Below are 24258 nucleotides of genomic sequence, written 5' to 3'. Positions count from 1 at the left end.
AAATTAACATTATAATGTATAACTTTATTTAAAAATCATATTACTATGTAAAATATATTAAATGGGCAATAGAATTCCTATCGCTAGTGCCCAGATATTTGTGTTATAGAAATTTACAGATATTTAAATATTTATAAAATGAGAGTTGAGAGAAGCACTTTTGAAAAGCAGTTAATAATGAATAGACATCAAGGGAACCATCATTATAACGGGAAAATGCTGTGCAATTCCAATAACTTTCCTGGTGCAGAAGCAGGTCATCGAATATAATTAAAATCAGTCAAAAATAAACTGAAAAATTGAACTCCAAAAGCCCATCCTTTGCCAGCAGCTGAAGGCAAAGGAAAGAGAAGTGAGAACCTTGAAAATAGTAATGAATTGATAAGCCTTCCTGCCTGCAACTTGTAATTCATTCTGTCAGATTTTAGTATCAGTTAAACTAGATTAATTGAACAATCACTGTTTCTCTATCTTAAATCTTTATTCAGTCCTTTTCTTATAGGTTTTGATGATAAATGAAAGTCTGATCAAGTCAAAATTAATTTCCATGCTTGCTCATTTCTTTTAAATAATTCTGTTAAGTACATTAGCTAGGCACAGGCAAAATCAAAACAATTTAAAGACAGAGATAAACATTTTTATTTAACATTTTTTTGTGTTCTTTCAGGGACGTTTAATATCTTTTTATGCAACAAAGGTAGATATCACCTGGAAAATGAAGTATTGTCATCTTCATCTGCCACTAGAGGTTCCCATGGTGAAATGAAGGATAAGGAGAATCATTTGTAATGTAAGAGGGCTAGTAAATTTATCGCTGCTTTATATGCTCAGATTAATGTGGATATATGTAAACTGTACCACAAGGACAGAACCAATTTACTTTAGATCATTTTATTTTTTATAATAATAATGTTTTAATGAAGCTAAAACTTTCCTGCTGTGACCTTATTATGTTTTTCAACATCAGCGGGAAATAGATTATGTTGAATTGTAACAGAGCTCATGAAGCAGCAGGAATTTGGAGGCAGAAGATCAATTATATTTTAGTGGTCAGTAAAGAAGTAGAAGAGGCAAAAGCCATGTAGATTCTGGGAAATTAACCCGTTGTAAAAAACAGTAAATCATTTTCACGTCAATCAGCATTACATCTAGAGTTCCTATAAGGGTTATGAAAGACATAGTAGTTTCCCAAGGTGGAAGTTTCCCCTTCAGTAGATATTTCAGGAGGATTGACATTATTTTATGAGTGAAGCAAGTAGGAAGTGCGATATTGAAAGACTGAATAAGATTTGTAACAACGTGACAGAATATTAATTTATTCTGTGGTAAAGAACCCCCTTTATGGAATTAAAAGTGGCCTGAGTTAAGAAATGTGCAATTTACTGCCTGCCATTCAATTTTCATCCATTATGAGAACCTGAAAGGTAAATAATAATGCACTCAAAATACAAATCAAACTTTTCCTCCATTGTAATTTCTTCTCCATCATCGACATTTGAAGCCTGTGCTTATGAGTTCAGAAAAAAACAAACTTTCAAGACAAATTTTCTTATAATTCATTAGATACTAAAAATGGTATTCTTAAGACCATTCATTCTTGTTGAAATTCCCAATTATTTTCTTTGTTGTTATATTCAATTTTAGATACCCTGTACATTAATATACTGTTAAAAAAACCAAACTAAACCCACACTCAAAAATACAAACCAACCCCAAAAAACACAAACCAAAACAAAAAACCCCCAAACAATAAAAAAACCAAACCAACAACAAACCCCAAAGTACTCCAAAATACATGCAAAGGGCGTCCACTACCCTGACTCATATTAAGTTGTGTTATGTAGGAAGGTTTTCTTGGATGTAATGCAAAGCAATAAATTTAATATTCATGGTAGAATTTCTTGTACCACTGATTTACATAAGGACTGTGTGCTCTTAATATATATTAACTCTATTTCTTTAAACTTATTTTGCATGATTCACAGTGAGACAGAAATTCATATGACACATGGAAGAATCCTAAACAAGTATATAGAAAGGTTGAATTGGTCTCCAAACCCTGAAGGGATTCTTTGGAATGAGGTGTATACCCAGTGTGCTTTCAAACAGATGTGGGCACATTTGTGATTGCTCTGGAGCAGACAGGTGATAGGGTAGTCAAAAGTCTTGGGAATGAATGCAGGAAACATATTATCATAATTTGACTCAGTCTGAATAACATTTAGCAGCTGAGGTACTCAGACTGAAGAGATGACAAGCACATTAGAAGTGAATCTGAAGTATATGCTAAGGTCTATCATACTCTTTGCACTCCCACTGTCTCAACCTGTGAAACACGACAGAGGGTATGAATGCCCCCATATATCAGCCACCTAAGTCAGGACCCATGAATTCCAAAGCAAGAAGAAAAATGGGTACAACATGCCTGTAATCAGAGTTTTCACGTTCACCCGTAAACTAGAGGTCATGCTGACTTATCCTCATAGAGGTAGGTGAAAGAATTCTCTTGTGCCATTACTCAAGGAAGCAGCCTTGGATGCAGCCTTGGCTGCTCTGTTTCTAGAGGGCTATCAAGAAATGGTTTGTGAGAAGTGACTGGTGCATACATTTTGGTTGTGAAGTCTCTGTTCTTTTCAGAAGTAATTTATTTCCATGACATACAGCCAGGCTCAACATTCAACATGGAAATAAAAAGAGATTCTAAATATCCCTCACCTCTTTACAAAGCGGAATCCTAAATATAACCTTGGTATCCTTTGGCCTGGAATGATCATGCAAGTGCCTCTTCATATTGTGCAAGATATAAAAGAATAAAATGGGATTACGTTTACCATTCTGATCTAAACCAAAACTTTATTTTCCTAGCTGTATTGGTGGTTCCAAAAAAAAAAAAAAAAAAAGAGAAAAATTTCTTACATAAGTCTTAAAATACTTTTGAAACTTGAATGAAACAGAAGAGTATGGTGCTTACATTTGAACATCAGTTCAGTATAAACCACATATTTTTCAAAGAAAATGGTCAATAATGACACTACTTTGGGAATATAATCAAGTTAAAGATAGTGGATCTCTGTTTACAGATAACATATCTCTGTTTATAACTTGGAAGTCTTTTGTTTTTTATTTGGTTTTCCTCTTCTTCCTTCCTTTTCTTCTTTAAATGAAAGCTTCTTTTTATGCATAAGTTTAAGTTTAGCTTTTACCCACAAGTCTCTATACTGCAAATTTGTGTTGAGAACTGAAAAATATCAATCTCAAATGTAGATCCAACTTATGGAGGACATGTTAACTAGATGCCCTAGCTTTATTATCAGTGAGGTGCTGCCTCTAACACAATTAAATTGATTATTAGCTACCATTATTATTCAAAATAACTTTTAAGTAATTTACTAACCAGTGCAATTTTGTTCTTTCTTTGATCTTCCGCTTAATTAAGAGAACTCATTCTGTGGTATCTCAAAGTTAAGTAAGTTTAGATAAGCTTTTTCAATGTGATTTAATTAAAAGGTATGACCATAAGTAAAATGTATCATATTAATGCGTTTGGGTTTTTTACATTTTCCAACTGAAATATTTTTTTACATTGATATACTGAGGTGTCACAAAAAAAATGTTTTCCAGCATTTCCAAATGAATTTTAAAGCATTCAGAAATAAAAAAATCACTTAGACATACTTTAAAGCCTAGTTCAGTACTGTAATAATAAGAATGCAGATAGAATTTTTTCTCGTTATATCAAAATGCTGAAAATATTATTAACTTACAGAGGAAGGAACAAAAAATTGATTTTAAACAAATTTACAGGGATAGTGGTATCTGACACTTTTGAATGATGACTGAGTTGATTTCAAGCAGTTTTGACTTTACAAGCATTAAATAATCCTTGCCTCTGTCTTGATAAGAAATGATTGACACATCAATTAACATATAATTACAAAATCACATTGAGTATTTTCCCATTCACATTTCTGTTTCCTTCTGTAAATGTTGAACTATTACTATACTTTACATATTTCTAAAGTACTATCTTTTCAACTGAAAAGTTGAGCTATTTATATTGAGCTAGTGCTAAAGACTGTTATTCAACCTGTACCTTTGAATTCTAATTTGAAGCCTTAATATATTATGATATTTTTTCATGTTGCTTTATCACATTTGTCAACCAAATGGAAGAGACACTGCTGAGACCTCAGGCCTTTAAGTGGTCGTTTGTCTTATTTCTCTCTTTACACAGACTATTATTAAACTTCCTAGGAAGCATCAAGTAATTTTCTGTATTGAAATAATCAGTGTGTGCTAGTTTAATAAAGCTCACTTGGTACATGACAAAAAATGTTTGCAGGTGCATAAAGCAAGATTCATTCTAGGATATTTAAAATTTTTGATTTGCAATTATAATATGTTAAGAATTTAAGACCCTAGGAAATAATGAAATATACACATTGAAATATGTTTTTAAAATATTTAATATATTAACTCACTTTTTCTATATGATACTAGAAAAATAATCGTTTTTTAACACACGGCTTTTTAACTGAAACCTGATGCTTCATTTTCTGTGTAATCAGTAAACACAGCATAATAGCGTCACAAAAAAGTATAAAAGAACTATTTGAAGGTTTTGGGGTTTTTTCAATCACAACAATTTATTAAAAACATTATTATGACTCTGCATACTTTCCTCACCATGAAAATAAACAATTTTCTAATTTACATGACTAGAAAAAATTGTTCACAAATATCATTCAAATTAACTGCCATTAAGATTTTAGTTGGCATTTTTGCAAGGCAAAAAATAGATGTGAACAATTTTTTTTTTATTGTAATAAAGTGTGTAGCTGGCATGCAATTTCAACTACCACTGCTCTTCCAGGAAAATCAATGGTTTTGTCAATGAGTGTCTTGTTGTATTGGTCAATATTATCAAATTGTAAATTTTCTCTATTTATGGAAAAAAAGACAATATTATTTGTTATGCTTAAGAATTATCTGTTGTCTCACAATATATATTATTATTTTCCTTCATATGCATCCTTGCTATTCTACATTTCCAAAGACTTTGTTCCTAGTCCAAAATAGGGTAAGGGGCTATTCCCAAGGATGAGACAAGGTGATTTTCAGTTTTGGAAAAGTGGAAAAAGAGAAATTAATCTCCAACTGTGAGCAGTAAATTCTTAAAAATACTTGTTTACAAGTACTTTCATTTTCATTCTACTATGATTCTTCACCAGATTTATTTTCAGTGCCTGATGCAGAAACTTCCTCGAAATTGAAGAAAACCCCTTAATCCACCATCTTCTCCTCAGTCTTGAAATGTTCTCTTAATAGTGATTTCCTCTTAGAGTGGTTTAATATTTTCTGTTGATACAATTATTCGAAGTTTTCAGGCTCTTCATTTGTACGATTTGGTAAATAAAAACTAGCTATCAGATTAGCCCAGCTTAAAATCATACTAATAACTTAATGAGCAAAAAATAAACTGTAAATACATTAGTAGTAAGAGAAAAAGTAAGTAGAATATTAATTAATTCTCTAAGGAATCACAAACCTATTAACACAGAGATGAGAGAGAAGAATCGCTGAATATCTTTGTTTTCCTAAAAGTCCACTGCAGGGATTGTCACATTAGATTGTCAGCTCAGAGTACAATGGATAGGGAACAGTTTGAGACTACTTGGAAAACAATAGGCTTTTTCAAATATTTCACATATTCATGCATTCATTAACACCTATCTTTGAGAACATGGAGACAACAGATCAGGTTCCAGAAGACTGAAAAATTATGAATGTATTGTCACGTTTTTAAAAGGAGTAGTAGAAGAATTATGAACAAGCAACAACTTTGGTTTTCAGAAAAACACTGGGACAGAAAATAAAACAAACTGTATTTGCATATCTGGAGGAAAACAAGTAGAATAAAAATGGCCAACTTAAATGTATTCCAAGCATATCATATCAAAATGACTGAATTTCCTTCTAAAGCAGACTAACAAAACTTTCAGAGAAAGAAGCAGGTATGTGTCAGTATCAATACTGTTCTAAGGCTTTCACCATTGTCTTGTATAATGTTTATACAAGTTGAATTAGAAAGCATGATGTAATTTAAGTGAAAGTTTCATAAGAAAGATGAAAATGTTCTTACATAACTTTAAAAGAGAATAGCTATTAGTGGCTTACTATCAAGTGGTATGTCATGTGAAGTTGCTATAGATCAAGCAATCTTAACTAAAAATAGAGAAAAAAGGTTTTTACATGTTTTACATGTTTATGAATACTGTAGCAAAGTGTCTTGGGTTTAGAGTAGGCCTAAATTTAGGCTTTGATTTTTAGAGCAGGCCTTGGATTATCAGCTGACTTGAGCTGGGTCAGGTCAGCTGACACTGAATTCTACTGGCCAATGGTATTCCATACCATATTCTGATGTCATCTCAGTATAAATACGGTGGAGGGGGGGTGCTTGTCTCTTTTCTTCATGGATACTTGACTGGGAAGGATGTGTGTGTTGTTCTGGGGAGCCAGGCCTCACTGTCGCTCATCGCTACTTTCGCTGCTGATTTGATTCAGGAAAGTAAACATACTATTGTTAGTTTTTCTCCTCTCTTGCTGGATGCCTCATGGGAGATGTATTTTGGAGTGTTTTATGGGCTGGAGTGGTGGAATCTGTATATTGGGTGGGTAACTTGGTGTGGAGTTATTGTTTCTATTTACCCTTTTATATATGCATTATATTGTAGTTTTACCTTTTAATTTTCCTTTTGCTGTGTAAATATAAAAGGTTTGCCTTTTTAAGTTTTAGTTTCCCAGTTTTTTTCCCTTCTCCCTCCCTTTCCCTTGGGGGCCGGAGTCTCTGACTCTGTTGGGTAGTTGGCATTTTGCCAGTTCAACTGAAAAACACAAATGTTGAATTTAGTCTACGTAATATTGTGCTTTAGCATAAATAAAATTTAAAAAATCACATTTAGAAATTAAAAGCTCTAGAAATACATAGTAAGGAATACCTGTTGATAGATGAAGTACTGACATAAGCTCTGGAAATTGACGTTTGGGAAAAAGGAGAGATGTGTGAAAAGCCTAGAGGAGCACAAGATGAAGATTATTATAACTCCAGAAAACTTTGGAACACTTAATGGATAAATATCCTTGGCAGCCAATTGGGAGAGGAGAGGGCATTGCCAGGGACATTTAAGTGTACAATGAACAAGAGTGGCCAAACAGGGACATGGCACAGCAGTGAGGGTGTCATAACAGTTTGAACAACAATTTGTGCATTCGGGATGAGCAGGAAGGGCTACTCTCTGACCACCCAGGAGCAGCCAATAGATGCAGCAGACCCAGTAGCTGGTAAGGAAGAGCAAAGAGACCTTTCAGCCCCAGACTTATCAGCAAATTAGTTTAAGCTTCCTTAATTATGGTGTTGAGTCTCTGTAAAGCTCAATCCCATGTAGCGGCAGCAGTCACTGAACTAGCCATGTCAAAGTCCTCCAGACAGACAGACCTGCTGGCGACAGATGCAGCTCTCCAGGTCACAGATGACCGGGGTGCCAGATGCCTCTTCATGAGGCTGGGGCAGACAAACACTTATTTTGCAGAAGGTGTGTCATGTTTGACAAGCTGTGTCACCAGGTGAAGAAACTATGGGAAAGTTACCAGGCTTCATAGTATTCCAGCAAATGAGCAAGAGAGAGACTGATTATGATCTCAGGGTTCTCAGGAGTCTTGAGCCTTCATTGTAGTGGAGAAGTAGGAGAAATCAGAGTCCTACAGGATAATTAGCCAGAGGACTGTTATTCAAAGGTCTGTTGAAGATAAAGGCTAGTAGCTGGTCACTGCACATATGAAAAGGAATGTTCCTCCTCAGAATTTGACAAGTGGGACTGGCATTTTCTACAACAGGTAGGAGGCTCTGAAACTAGAAGACCAGACAACTAAAGAGGTGAGCAAAGGTCCTTCTGGGGTAGAGGGGCCTCCTAAAATAACACTACCTGTACCATGCATTAAGGCCTCCTTTATCAGGAGGAAAAGAAGAATAGTTGCAATATGAGACTCCCTTCTAAGGGCGATGGAGGGCCGTATTTGCAGATCTGACCCAACTCACAGGGAAGTCTGCTTTCTTCTGGGTACTCAGATAAAGTACATTACTGGAAAACTCTCCAGTCTAGTAAGGCTCTCTGATTACTATCCCCTATTGGTTATTCCAACTCACAGCAATGAAATAGCAAAGAGAAGTCCAAGGGTTTATCAAAAGACTTCATGACCCTGGGATGATTAGTTGAAGGGTCAGGAGCACAGGTAGTGATTTCCTTGATCCTTCCAGCAAAAAAGAATAATATTGATAAAAATAGGCTGACCCCTCAGGTCCTTGAGTGGCTCCAAGGTTGATGTAACTGGAAAAATTTTGTATTTTTTTAACTTGGGATGATCTACTCAACACCTGGTCTACTGACACCTGACATGAAGCACCTGTCTCAGAGGGGAAACTGCTCTAATGCAGGCACTAGTGGGGCTGATTGACAGAGCTTTAAACTAGTTTGCAATGGGCAAAGGAACAAAACCAGGCTCACCAGTGATGAGTGATAGGATGGTAGACCAAAACTTGAAGAAACAAGCATTAATGAGAGCCCTTAATCTGATTTGTGAGGTTTTGGCTACAATGTACCACACCTGAAATGTTTCTACACTAATATATGCAGTGCGAGTAGCAAACAAGAGGATCTTGAAGCTTTGGCCCAGTCCCAGAGATTTGACATTATTGGTTCCAGTGAAATCTGGTGGGATGAGAACTGTGACTGGAGTGGTGGAGGGATGACACTGTGTGTAATAGAAGCATTAGAATATATGGAGTTTACAGCTGACAATGGCACAGTTGAGAGCCCCTGGGTAAGAATCAAGGGCCAAACAAATAATCCAGATGTCATAGTAGGAGTCTACTATAGACCTGTCAACCAGGATGGTGATGCCAACAAATTATTCTTTGAGGAGCTATGTGCCACTTCCAAGTCAACTGCCTTTGTCCTTGCGGGGGACTTTAACTTGTCAGAAATTAACTGAGGGCATCACACAACTTGTAGAACCCAGGCCATAAAATTCCTGAAAATGCTGGATGACAACTGCATGCAACAGGTCCTAAGGGTGACAACTAAGAAAGATGCTCTCCTTGATCTGCTGCTTGTCAACAGAGCAGATCTTGTGAGTGACCACGGCTTTGATGAGTTTAAAATCTCTGTTGACAGGGGGGAAAGTGCCAGCAAAAACTCAACTCTGGACATTAAGAGAGCAGACTTCACGCTGCTCAGGGAATTAATAATCTAGGTCCCCGGGAAATGTTTTTTTGCTGGGGTCCCTAAGTGCTGGTAACTTTTTTAAACATCACCTCCTAAAGTCACAGGAAAAGGAATTCCCAAATGTCAGAGGTCAAGCAGGTGAGGCAGAAGGCCAACTTGGCAGAAATGTGAATCTTCTCTTGGAAATTAGGCAAAAGAGGAAGGTGTATGCTCAGTGGAAACAACGTCAAGTGCCATGGAAAGAATTCACAGATGCTGCTTGCCACAGTAGGGAGAAAACTCATGCAGCCAAAGCTTAAATGGAATTGAAACTGGCCAGAAATATGGGGAGATTGATCAACTCTCAGTTGACCCTGAAAGTGTGTAAGGATCTGCTGCTCCAGCTGGATCCCTACAAATCTATGGGGCCTGAAGAGATTCATTTGAGAATCCTCAAAGAGCTGACTGATGTCAACACAAAACTACTCTTGATGATTTTTGAGAGATCTTGGGAATCTGGAGAGGTTCCAACTGACTGGAAGCTGGGCAATGTTGTCCCAAATTTCAAAAACTGCAAGGACAACCCTGGAAACTACAGGCCTATCAGTCGGACTTCAGTGCTGGTAAAGTTATGAGATGGATTATTCTGGGAGGTATTGAAAAACACCTGCAAGAAACAGAGTCATTGGTCACAGCCAGCATGGCTTCATGAAAGCAAAGTCCTGCTTATCAAATGTGATTTCCTTTTAAAACCTGATTTTAACTACGTAACCCTATTTGATCAAAGGAAGCCAGTTGATGTAAACTTTCTGGACTCCAATAAAGCTGAAATACTGTCTCTCACAGAATCCCTTTGGACAATATGTCCAGCACACAGCTGGATAAACACATCATGCAGTAGGTGAGCATGGGCAGAACACAGAGGGAAACAGTGAAAGGTATAACATCAGACTGGAGCCCTGTCACTAGTGGGGTTCCACAGGGCTCCGTCTTGGGCCCTGTGCTCTTCACCATCTTCATGAATGATTTGGACACAGGACTGAAGGGATACTGAGCAAATTTGCAGTTGACACTGAACTGTAAGGAGCTTTTGACTCCCTTGAAGGCAGGGAGGCCCTGCAGAGAGATCTTGACAAATTAGAGGACTGGGCAATCACCAACCATATGAAGTGCAATGAGGGAAACTGCCAGATTCAGAAGCTGGGATGGGGCAACCCCAGACCTACGGAGAGACTGGGGAATGAGATGCTGGAAAGCAGTGCCATGGAAAGGGACCTATGGGTCCTGATGGATGGCAAGTTGAAAATGAGTCAGCAGTGCCCTGGCAGCCAAGAGGGCCAATCATGTCCTGCGGGACAGCAGGCACAGCATCACCAGCCGGTTGAGGGAGGGGATTGTCCTGTTCTGCTCTGCACTGGGGCAACCGACCTTGGATATTGTGTGCCATTTTGGGCACCACAATATAAGAAAGATATTAAGCTCTTAGACGGTGTTCAAAGGGGGGTAATGAAGATTGTGAAGGGTCTTGAGGGGAAGCTGTATGAGGAATGGCTGAGGGCACTTGGTCTGTTCAGCTGGGAGAAGAGAATGAGGGGAGACCTCATAGCAGTCTACAACTTTCTCAGGAGAGGAAAAGGAAGGGCAGGCACTGACTTCTTCTCTGTGGTGACCAGTGACAGGACCTGAAGGAATGGCCTGAAGTTGTTTCAGAAGAGGGTTAGGTTAGATATTAGAAAAAGGTTCTTCACCCAGAGGGCGATTGGTAACAGGCTTCCCGGGGGAAGTGTTCACAGCACCAGTCCTGACAAGAGTTGAAGAAGGACTGTCAGGCACATGGTGTGACTCTTGGTCCTGTGCAGAGCTAAGGTTTGAACTTAATGATCCTTGTGGGTGTCTTCCAACTCAGCATATTCTATGATTCTGTGAAAAGAATGAAACACTTGGAGTTATGTTTTCTTAGAAAAAGGGCTGTTTAAGAACTGATAACACTCTCCAAAAACTGGTAGCCTGCTCCAAAAAGAATAATCTGATTTTCCTGTCCATGGTGGCTAGAAGAAGTAATAAGATTATATGTGAGATTTATATTGGAACATAAATATAATTTTAGTTATAAATATACATTGGGCTGGCTGTGGAATCTTTGTAATTTAAGACCGGTAGCAAAAAAACCAAAAAACAAAGTCAAAATGCAACCATACAAAAAAACAAAAAGACAAAAAAACCCCAAAGCAACCAAAACCTACCATTGGTCTGGCTGTGGAATCTTCGTAATTTAAGACCATTAGCAAAAAAAACCAAAAAACAAAGTCAAAATGCAACCATGCAAACAAACAAAAAGACAAAACAAAACCAAAACCAACCAAAACCTACCAACCAACCAAACCCCTCAAACATGGATTACATAGTTACTACTGTCCTAGGAAGAATTGCTTCCAGACTTGTTTTCTGTTACTGGTCCTCCAAGTTGCACTAAAATAGTCTTTGCTGATAATTTCATATAGATAGTCAAACACTTTTTGTTTTGGTTTGTTTTTTTAAAGAAAAAATATAACTGATAGAACAATTGCATAATATCGTAATATTATCAAACAGTATTTTTTTATAAATAGTTCAAGATTATTTTAACTCATCAAAGAAACAGACTTTCAGTTTTGCATGGGACTTTCAGACTGTCATTTATGTGCTATTATATTTGCATGCATTATGTGTATAAACGACAATACATTTTGAGAGAGTGGATCATGAAATATATTTAATTTGATGCTAGACTACCTTCTGTAGCAGTTTTCATTTATTAATATATTTATAAACCAACTCTAAATAAATTTGCATATATTTGGAGGAGCAAAAATCTTTACAATTTTTTGATTGCTAAATTAGAAAGAGTTCTTATCCTTCAAAATTGCAAACTTGTTCTTAAAACTCATTAATCAGGATGTTAGCCATCCGTAGCAGAATTTTATGAAAAACACCATACTAACCACACATTTGACAGACATGCTTCTTCAGGTAGAAAACTGCCTCCCTTGTTTAATTTATAATGAGCAAAGTGTGTGCGTCAGCACTCAAAGACTACTAACATCTGTAGAAGCAGAAGCTGAACTTTGCATTTGGGTTGGATATTTATTTCTAAAAGATAGCTAAAGAGGAAAATTATTGTTCCCAGAATGCTAGCTACAACAAATGCTTTGGAAATAGGCCTTTCTTCTTTGATGGTGCAGTATTATGTGACTATGTAATGTACCAGACAGAAATTTCCCTGAGATGGCTTTTAACTCTTGTTATGGAAAATGGTCTACCAATTGACATAGGAAAGTTATTTTCTGTCTCCTTGTCAGAGTTTCTAAATCTGTTAAATGGAGGAGATAATTCTGTACTGTGTTTATTTACCTTTTAAGGCATTTATGCTTTATTTTGACTTTAGCCAGCCTGGAGGTAAAGGTAATACTGACCACTGGGTTGATATCTTATTGATTTGAATGGCCACCAGTTAGGGAATCTATAAAGCATCTTCTGAAATCTTATGTTTCTTATAAGTTGATGTATCTTGACATCAGGTGAACAGTCCATTTGCCATAATTTCTACACTAAATTGATTTGCTATTAGTCTTTTCTCTTATAATATAATTAGTAAATATTAATAACCACTGTATTTCCAGTTTTATGCATGACAAGACTGTTCCTAGAACAAATCCTATTTAGTGCATAAATAAGAAGGTAGCTGGATTTTGAAAACTGACTTATACGCAAATCAAAAGTTTTAATAGGCAATCTGGTATCTAGATCATTTGAAAAAGAGTTTCATAGATAACATTTCCATTTTTGTTTTAAATATGAGGTAGACAATACAAGTAAAAATGTTAGTGTAAGAATTGGGGGGGGGGGGGAATGGTAAAGTATTTGGCATGCTTTGGAAGTATCTTATAGTGCTAATACTGATATTAAATCCTCATATGCTTTTTATGGACTGTAAGAAAGAGATACAGAATTCAGTTCCAAGAAAAAAAAAAGTCTTTAGATATTCAGGAAAAAACCCAAGGAAATTATGCCTTAAAAGCAGTTAGTTTTGCAAGAACTGATTGTTTTAAACTGTAACTTTAAACTTTCAAAATGTAACTGTAAAGAACGCATGGAATAAATCTATACTGAATCACTTTTTAAGGGAACAAAATTGCATAGAAATCCAGACCACTGATTTTAAGCTGGCAGTTTTCATATGTATATGCATTTTAATTTCACTGCTTTAACTTGTGAAAGAATATTCTTTAACAAATATCTACTAAATAGATTGTATTTTTGACAAATCTGTCCTGTCCAGCCCTTCCTGAAATGATAACTGTGAAAAAGATGATATAGTGGATAGAACATTTTAGTTTTATTGAATCTATAATCTAATCTGGATGTTTATAATCAAGCACTTCACTGAATATGCACTCAGATAAATAATATGTCCTGAGTTTATGAAGTTCAGAACACTAGATGTCTTAAAATGACTGTCTTTGGTGGTGAGGGAACACCAAAGTTAAAAATAAGACATATGTACAGAGACCAAAACATGGTCAGTAGATAGCTGTTTCTCTCTGACACTGCTTTCTCCTTTTTTCCATTCTGTAGCTTGGAGAGCAGAAAAAATTCTTGTCTGCATGGGTAAAGTTTCTGCAATTGCAGAGAGAAAAGTCTTAGTTTCTGAAAGCACACACGTGCAAAAAAATTAAACAGAATTCAATGCTAATTTTTTTCTCATAATTTGGGAATTAAATATCTTCAAAGTTTCAATATATTTAAAGAAAGCAAAAACAATGTTAAGAGATTGGGAAATCTTATTGTGTGTGTAATATTGAATTATAATTAATTGGATGAAGCCAGAATACCTCTGCAAGGTACAGGCTGAATTAATCCTTCTCCCTATTTGTACTGCTTTCTCATGTATTCTACTGGGAGATGACACTTAGATTGACATTTTTTGCTTTCATCCTTCTCAGATTTTGGACCATATTGTTCACTTAGTGTTTATTTTCTTTCTGTTTTACAACAGTTAGATCTTTTACTATAGAGGCAAATACAGTGTGTTGACAGAAAGATTTCTCTTCGTACCAAGTAGGGAAAATGAAAAGACTAAACTGGGATGAAACACAGGTGCTAAATGGTATAGATTTAACATACAGAATAAACTGATTTATGTATTTATATGTAACAAATTGTATATGCTGTTGTCTTTTTTCCAAAGACAGATCAGAAAAAAATATTTTTTAAAAGTGTAGCATGCAAACCATTGAAAAACATTTGTGAATTGCAATTTGTAAAGAAATCATTCTATGATCAACTTTGCAGTTGTGATTCTCCCTGTTAAGGCAGTTAGTGGATGTTTTAACTGATTCCATTGATTTAATTACTCAATATTTATGTTCAGATTTCATTTTAATTTTAAAATTACATGAATTTAGTGTCTAAATTCATATGCAAGTTTGCTACAGTGTAGCTGTGTTCCTTGCATTGGATTCTACTTCTAGAATCTGCATTTGATTTTTGCACCTCCTCCTTCCATTGGATTCTGCTAATCAATATGGTGTAGTGTGTGTGCAATGCATTACTTACATTAACAAATGGAATAAAGAAATCAATTTAGAGGGAAGAGAAGTGTGAGAGAAAAGGAAGTAGTAATTCTAAAATGTTTTTCTAAAATGTTTTTCTATTCACTTACACTTGTGCATTTTTCACTTGTCTACATTTTAGGCTTCCTCGCCATTAAGACACAAAAGTTCTGATGATTTATTCGTCTCTATCACCATATGAAACCAATGGAACTTAGGTATCAAGATATTTTTAAAGTCCTTATACAAAATACATAGTTATCCACACTTTTTATAGTCAGTCCACTGTATCTGTGCTGTTTTTAAAATGGATCCCTGTGCATAAGTACAACTACAATATAAACAGGAAACCCTGTGAAGACAAGCAGACCTGAAAGTTGAAGCAGCTTTTCATAGACCTCCTAAGACACCAAGAAAGTGGGACATGAAAAATAAGTTTAGATAGAGCAATCTCTTTTACAGAGGACACATGTCTTTTATCTAAGTGATTGGAGAGGCAAAACATAGATTCAAAAAGAGCCAATATATGATCTAACTTCACCTTTGTAGATATAGGAATAAAAGTTTGATTATGGATGCAAGGACTGTGTAGAACTTTAATCACACCACTTGAAATTATGACACACAATACTCAAAATAAAATGAGTTATTTCAATAGGTTAAAAAGCAAACATTGTTTTTTATGTTTCCATTTTTCCAAAAAAATTTTATCATAGTGTTCGGCCCATGGGTTTAGTTTTTCTCCACTGAGATTAACTGCATAAGGATTTCACAGGACAAAAAATTACTCTTTCAGAATATATGACAGTGCCTAGGTTTTGATTTGGCTTCCGAGCCCCAAGCTGCCTCTCCCTCTCCCTCAGCTCCTCAAAGAGGGGAGGGAGTGAGGGGAACAGAAGAGGGCAAAAAAACTTGAAAGAAACTGATTTAAATCAGGGTATATATGTATATTTCCAAACGTTTACAATTATATATATACAATCTGCACCCACAATAGGAAAACTCCCAGGAGAAAAGAAAAAGGGAAAGGTTTGGGAAGGGAAGGTTTGGGAAGGGAATGTTTGGGAAAAGGAAAAACAGGGACATAACAGAACAAATAGTTACAATCAGACACACCAACCCACTTCCCAAACAAACAGTACAACACAGCCGTACTAACAACCCTCAAGAGGCCAGCACCTCTCACGCTCTCTCTCACCCTCTCACGTTCTCTCTCTCTGATCTCCTGCGTAGCTCCGACAAGTAACCGAAACAACGAACTCTCTGCACCAGCCCTTGTTGGAAGAAGAAGAACCACAACTTCCTATCTCTCTCTCTGTTATACTCCCTTGTGTCTTGGGTTGAGCTGGCAAGAATTGACTTCTCTAGAATGATTTGTAGTTAAAATGGTAGAATTTGTGTTTACTGGGAAGTTATTTCTTCAGAGACAGACTTAAGCAGAGAGAAAAGCTAAGAACAAACATTTTACTTCCCTAAGATAACATGATGTTAAGCCGGTGCTCCGGGCTTGGGCCTCCCCATCTCTCCTGGGACAGCAGAGTGTCTTGCTGGGACCACAGCTGTGAAGCAACTAACTAAGCCACACCCACACACCAGCTCTTACCCCTTTTGAGGTGATGCAATATGGTATGGAATACAATATTATTGGCTAGAAGAAGTCAGCTGTGAGCTAGCTCAGCCCAGCTCAAGTCAGCTGACAATTTTAGGCCTAATCTGAACTTTAAAACCTAAGTTTAGGCCCACCTGGCTAAACCCATAACACCTTGTCACATGGAAGGACAAAAAAAAACCAAGTGGGGAATACCAGGGAAATGGGCCTTTCCCTAGTTACACCTGATTACTGGTTCAAAACTATCACAGACAGTCATAGAAAAGTCACTAGATACATAGAAAAATAAAGAATAAAACACTTTTATGCTTCTATCCTTTAGAAAACCAAAATTAAACCTGTCTCAGACTGATATTCATTCCTAATTTTTATTATTGTTCCAAGTAAATGTAGTTTCAGTAAAAAGATAACTGTGAGTTGGTGTCGTTCAGATTAAATTATGTGAATCTGCAACTGCATGTGCATAATTTTTTTTAACGCATTTACTGGTAGTTGATGAATGTCTTAAGGCTTTTAGATGATAATTATTAATAGATTTCAGGAGAATGTGGTGGCATTTTGAGTAAAATCATAGGATTCCCTCATATTGCCAGATTTCTGAAAATTCCTTGTTCTGTTTTAAAACCAGCATTTTCACGTAGAATACTTTGTCTTAGGAAACAAAAATCAGAGTGACTCAGAATAGAATGCATTTGAGAAGTTTGGTAGATGAGTAGGCTTCCTGTTACATACACACCCATCCAAACCCCAAAATATGTTAAAGAAAGGGTGTTTAATGTCTCACAGAATCAAAGGTCCCCAAAGGGTATTTTTGTCAATGTAATAGAAAAGACCTGTGTGAATGACACCAAGTTAGTTCTGATGGAGCTTTTAGTAGGCTTTTGCAAAGATACTGGGAAAAGTACAAACATCCTCAACAACTCCACATTGAGAATGTTGAGATTGTTTATAGTTTGGTAATTTGTGCATAAATAAAAAGTGCCTAGAATTAATGCATCATGTGTTCAATTGTGTGGAAACAGATTTTAATCCAATTAAACATTCAAACATATTTTAAAGTTATTTTGCCAGACCAGACCACAGTACTTAGCACCTCGTTGAATTATGAGTTTATGATTACTAAGAAAACAAATAGCTATAGCAACACAGAGAATAGAAGGCAAATCAAACATTGTCCTTGATTTTAAAGCAAATGCAGATAGAATGAAAATACAGTTATGCAATTGAAATACCTGGTGGTATATCTGGTCATTAACATACTGCATGTGATTCTGTTTCTTCTCTGTGCTTTGTATAAAAACAGAGAGAAAATGATCAAAGACATGCTCTAGGAACTAACAAGAAAATAAATACATTGCACCATTGTGGTAGTTTTGGCTTTAGTCAGTGTAGGCCCCATTTAGACCTCAGTTTTTAGGAGGCCTCAAAGGATGTGACACAGATTGGAGGGGTCAGGCATCACCTGACTTAAGAAGCCAAAGAGGTATTTCATATAATCTGACATCATCAAGAAGTGTCAAGGGGTATAATAACAGAAGGAGGAGGAGTTTCTGTCTCTTTTCCGTCCCTGCTCCTGACCAGGAGGGTTCTTACTGCCCTGACTCCTGAGATTAGGCCCCTGCCGCCATAAGCACTGCTGTTTACCTAGGGAGGTGGACATCTTCCTGTTAATTTTCTTTCTCCCTTGCTGGAAGGATTTCTCTTGGGAAGAGTTTTTGGGAGGTTTTCTGGGATTTGGGTGGTTTGGAATCTGAGTTATTAGCTGGGCGATCTCAGTGAAGGTGTTGTTATTTTTCTTTCCAATATGTGTCATATCATATTCTGCTTTAAGTTTTTATCTTTTCTGTATAAGTATAAAACCCCCACCGTTTTCAAAGCTTCGTGTCTAGTTTTTTTCCTCACTCCTCTTCTCTGGGAGTGAACCTTCTGACTCTCTATTAGGCAGCTGACATTTTGCTAGCTCAAACCATAACAACCACTCAAGCTAAAACCAAGATAACTGAAGAAATTATGATAGAAATTTACATAAATGTATGGCGTATGGAAAAGGTGAATAAAGTACTATTAATCAGTATGTGCATTCATGTAAGAGACAGATTTTTTTCGTTTGATTTTTTGTTTTTGTTTTTAAGAAAGGGTTTTGGTGGGTTTTTTTTGTTTGTTTGAGTTTTTTTTAATAATATGCTATTAAGTTGGGATCTCATTGTACATGGTGTTATGGAAACTGAAATTCTAAATAGATCCAAGCAGCTATAGGCAGTACAAATAAATACAGACTGAAGTCAATCTTAAATTTTTTTTTAAAGTTGGTAGACAAAAAAAGTTTACCAACACTCAAAACTGCTAGAAAGGGTTCAGAATTTAGTATAATCAAAAGTGTCACTCTCAATAGATACACTGTCCAGCCTCTTCTGGAAGGCAACGAATTTCAAAGGCCTGGACACAGGTTTTTATATAGTAGGTGTTAGAGCCTCTTCTTGTTCCTGAATCCATTTTCTCTACTGTAATATAACAAATAGTTATTACTTATATAATAGTAAATGAAGGAAATTAGAGACCTTTTAGAAGAAGCCAAACAATCCAGAAATGGGGGCAGGACAAACCAAAGTGATAAGGGGCAGAGACTCCAAAAAAAAAATTCTGTGAAACTGAGTCCAAAGGGAGAGTTGAAGATTTTATAGAAATTTCATCTAAAAATCAATCCAGAAAGTTATCAGAGATTGAGAGAGAGTCCATTTAGGGAAAAAAAGTAATTTTTATAACATAGAGGTATAAGAGGCTGTAGGGCATTCTAGTTCAAGCTATCAATACATACAGTTGATTTCTGGTTTTCATCTGGTAGCATCCCATATATGATGGTGTTTTCAGAACAATTTTGTTTTTCACCTCCTCAGACACCAAGCTGCCATTGCAACCCCTTGATTTTGTGCTTTTTGGTGGTATCTCAGGATGTTTCTGGTTTCTAGGTACCCTGCCTAAAGTTCAAAGAGGACAGCTACAATTTTCAGTTTCTGGTACACTGGTCTAGACCTCAGGCTTTCAGGTTCAATCTGGCAGGCCTCTCTGTGTATTTTTCAGCAGACAATTTCTTCTATTTGATATTTTTTTCCCTTTTAATGAGCCATCAGTGATTCAATGGGATGACAAAGTGATGCATATTTGACTTTAAGGGTAATCCACCAAAGTCAATATTACAAGTTTTCTTCCTGCTTGGCTACTGAAGATAAAGTTATTAGGAAAAAGTTGGGTATGTCAGGCAGATGGGAAGAACATATCTAAGAGGGGTAAAAGTGGTAGCATGGAAACCCAGAGCTGTAATTGCATTACAGTGTATTCTGGGTTCTTCTTCATGGTATGCCAGTAGATTACATCAGTAGCCTAGTACCAATCTTCAAAACCTGTCTAAATTTGCAGCTGATGCCTTTCTTTCCCTCTTTATTTTCATAGTCATCTGCCATATCCTGTTAGACACATTTGGCTGTGGAGAGGAACAGCTTCTTTGGCCAAGATAGGAGTTGGGATTGTGCATCAGATACTTCCATTTTCTTGCCTGTCCCATCTCTAGAAGGAAATAAGACTTCTCAGAAATTTCTGTTGGTCTCCTCCACGACAACTGATGGCCCCTACACTTATCCCTTTTGAAGAGCCCTTGGAGTTGCTTCATATTCTGCATGTTCTTTGCTGCAGGGTCCCTTATTCTCCCTATGGAAAGTTTTCTAACATTTGGAGAAAAGAAAGTTCCATAATGTTTTTTGAGATATTAAAAATGCATTCTGGAGTTGTTTTGGCTAAGCTAGATAGATATTAATTTAATAGTCACTTCTGGTGCTAACTTTGAAAAGAATGAATAGCAGAAATTACAATAAATATTTTAAGTTTTTTGCTTAAAAACTGTTTTGTCATAAGTTTAAAAAATATTTTCACATGGATCATCTATCCTTCTATGATGAAAAAATTACACATTGAACACTAGATGTGGGATGCCAAGTTAGGCTGCAGATAAGTTAACTGAGTTATACTTTTCCTAGCTCTTTTGTTAACATGGATATATGTTCCTCTAACGCTGAAAATTTAGAGCCACAGATGTAATGAGGTACTGTAAGACAAACAAACCTCCACATAAAACAAGACTCTGATTTTTTTAACCATAAAATTTTCTCATTTTGGCTGGCCACAAGCATGTGCACAGTTGAAAAATTTGCCATCTGGTGGCCTTTAAGAAAATGGTATAATGGTCAAAATTGTGCAGATGTTTGAGCTAAACTGGCCTCTAAAACATTTCTAGTGCTATATGCAATAAGAAAAAAGTTAATATTTGATATGTAAAATATATAACTTTCCCATCTAATAAAAACTGTCATCTGGGATAAGAAAGCCAAAACATTTTTGTGATGTAAAAGGATAGGGGATTATTTCTTTCCTTGCAATCAGATTATATATTAAGAAACTGCATTTCTAGTGCATTTATTTCTTCCAGTTAGAACAACCTTGTACAATAGGTAAAAAAGCAAACAAAACCAAAACCCAACAACAACACAAGGAGAAAACCCTAACTGACATTCAAAGACTGGCCAAACATATATGCTGTGGAGAAACTCTTCTGAAAGACTGTTGCATTCTTATCAATTCTTAGTTCTGAACTCATGACTTTTGAAGATTTTAATAATGACTGATATAAAAATAATAGAAAACTTCATGAAGTAGTTGCAATTTTTAGGTTTTTTCCAACATAGGTAAAGCAGCTGGAATAAAACCACTGCATTTTCTGCTAGTGCTCCCTCTGTAACCCACAATATTAAAAAAAAAATTACTTTCTCTTACCATAATTTCTTTATGTTTTTCTTTGTTCTAGTATATTTCTATCATTAAATCTTCTTGAGGGATATTCATAAGACCTGTTAGCTAATATATTTCAGATTATTTAATTACAAAAAGGCAACCAAAATAATTATGCTCATAATTGTTGCTATAACTTGTTTTATTAAAATTTGAAAATATAAGGAATATCAGTGTATGATACAGCTTCATGCTGAATGCAGCACATCTGTTACTGTCTGTAACAGCAAGTAGAGGAATAGACATGGCTAAATAACATTCTGCATTTAAGATAATGTTTTTCTTCAGTGATAACATAAAACAACATAAAGCATAAGATATTCCTATGAATTCTGATACAAATATTTAGGGTACATATTTTATTTTTTGTTTTTGTGAAAATTAAGAGATAATACTAACTCTGTTTTTAACTACCCAAAGCTGTGATTGTTTTTGCATACAACCTTAAGCTTTGAAAATCAAATACTTGATAGAGGATAAGTGGCAGCAGAGACTGAATTTAGTTACTATAAATAAATCACATCATGAAAGTCATAACAAAACTTAGGAAGTATATTTTCAATTAATGACTGATCGTGAGTCTTTTAAGAGACTTTATAGTTTTACTAAATTCAATTCTTATCGTAGAAGGTACAGAATTGTAGTTTTCAAACAAGACAACATTTTGATTTTTTATTGATTTTGTAATGAATGTTTCAAGAAATCTAAATTTCGGAAGTCTATATGTATTGTTTAATCTTTTCCAATTGTGAGTTCAAGAGGTACTGTTAGAATTTTAGGTCCAGAAGTACTGCAAGAGGACAGTAGCAGAAATGAGTAGTGAAATCAGGGGATGTGTTTGGGTGTTTACACTGTTTCCCTCCTGCCCCTCCCCCCTTCCCTCCCCCCCCCCCCCCCCCCCATCTTCCCGCAATAACACACACGTGTAAGTGATATCATTGTTAGGGCTTAACATATTGACCCATTGTCAGGTGTCCTTGAGTGGTCTTGAGTGAAGAAATCCTTCCTAGAATAAGGATACAAAATATAATATAGGCCAGAGTTGTAGTCCATGCTTTTTCCAAACCAATCTATTCCTACAAAGATATGGATGAAATGGTAATATCCTGTCTTCTCATAAACTGCCTACTAACTTTTCCCCTCATATTTCCTGTTGTGTGCAAACCACTATTACTAGCCAGAGAGAAAGAAGAAAAGAAGTAGTCTATTTTAGAAGGAGCTCCTCGCAAAATACAATTACATATGCAAGCATGTACAATTCATGCAACTAAGGAAATTTCTCTTGCTCCCTGACAGGTGAAGAGGAGGGAGGAAAATAAGGCACAAGAGTGTATGCTGTTATCGAGCCCTTTGTGCCACATGGGATGATGCTTTGAACAAGCTCTGTGCCAGATGTCATCGTGATAAATTAAACACAGAGTGTGGACACTCTTGTGATGACATTTTAAGGTCATGGGAGAGTTATAGAGTTATAGAAAGGGTAAAAGTTCACATCAAAATGAAAGAAGATTGTTTCTTGTGATATGATGGTAAACATGCACGCTTCTTTAAGCAGATTTATTTTGCAGTTACTTGTCATAATGTTTGCCTTGACTGTAAAATCATTGGTAGTGCTGTTTACACCCACTGAACACTGAAGTAATCATATAAAATGTTTGATAAAAAAGATATGAGCTGATACTTGTTCACAATTTTTTGCGGATATATATATAAAAACCACCACTGAATCTAAACAGAAATATGAAGCTAACCTGGACATGCTACTGATCAAATGCACAGAACAAATACATTACTGTAGGCATTTAGAAAAGTTCCTAAATATTAAGTCCCAGGTAGAAAGGTTTTAATGTTCTTATTAAAAGGAGCTTATAACTATATTGCAGTTTCCTTAGAAAAATTATTCAGTAGCTTTGAAGAATTCCTCTCATGGATGATTTTTGGAGAGTCTGAGTGTTATACTACTTTTAATGAAAATTAGTCTACATTCCTGTTCTTGTGATTTCTACTCATTGGCTATTTTGAAGTAGAAATGTGGAAAACAGTGTGGAAAGCAGAAAATGTATGGCTTCACCATTATCCATGGAAAAAATTCAGAGATAGTGAAATATATACAAATGGGAAGATGTCACTTTTGATTCTCTATATATGTATAGAAAAATTCAGATATAAGGAGTGCATTTGTTTATTTGAAATATTGAAAAACAAAATATATTTGTTTCCCTTCAGAGACACTGAAAAACATGTGAAATATGAAAATGTTTCTGTAATGTTAAGATTGAAGACCTACACATCTTGATCATATTTAACAGAAATTTAATCTCTTTCATTCAGCAAAACCAAAATTCAACTAATAGTGATCTAAAGAGGAATGAAATTGTCAGTTTTGTTTCCTTGTGTAAGCAAAAAAGGAAAGAAATGAGTAGTGTTCAAAGAATAGGATTTTACTATTTGTTCCCAGTAAAAGATAATAGTTGCTGAACTTCAGTGTACCCACTGAAGTTAAAAAGGAATCTATGCTTTAAATTTCGTTTTTAGAAATCATAAAATTGAAGATACATATATATCTTCGCTATACTTGGTGACTTTGAATCTTATACACAGCCTGGAAATTCCATAACATACCGAAAATAATGACCAGTTTCTCTGACCTTGAAGAGAGTGAAATTTAAAACTCCAAACATGCAAGACAAAGATCAGGAAATTATGTTGTTGGGGTGTTTTTAGTCTAGCTTATATTAGTGTGTTTGATTGCGTTTTGTTTGTTCATTTGTTTATTTGGAAATTTTTTCCATAAATAAGCAGATGACATTTATATTTCATGTTCAGCACTATACGACAAAATTTTTCTTTGCAATCCTCATATTAAAAAACAAACAAAAAACAATCCCCCTGCCAAAAAACTCAGTAAACTGACAATTTAGAAGTGTTAGACTGTTACCTTAATTGCAAGATTTATCACCTA

At 35.7% G+C, this 24258-nt stretch overlaps 1 long non-coding RNA gene across 1 annotated transcript in view; it reads left to right on the top strand.

The window, feature by feature from the left end:
- Window positions 1-15042, top strand: part of LOC139684323 (uncharacterized) — a 33342-nt gene extending 18300 nt beyond the window's left edge. Inside the window, exon 3 of the long non-coding RNA XR_011699904.1 lies at window positions 14994-15042. This is a non-coding gene — a long non-coding RNA (uncharacterized lncRNA). The remainder of the gene's footprint in view (window positions 1-14993) is intronic.
- Window positions 15043-24258: the final 9216 nt, after the last annotated feature.

The sequence above is a fragment of the Pithys albifrons genome, chromosome Z (genome assembly GCF_047495875.1).
Source record: "Pithys albifrons albifrons isolate INPA30051 chromosome Z, PitAlb_v1, whole genome shotgun sequence".
Classification (NCBI taxonomy): Eukaryota; Metazoa; Chordata; class Aves; order Passeriformes; family Thamnophilidae; genus Pithys; species Pithys albifrons.
This window is presented reverse-complemented; position numbering and strand designations above follow the sequence as displayed.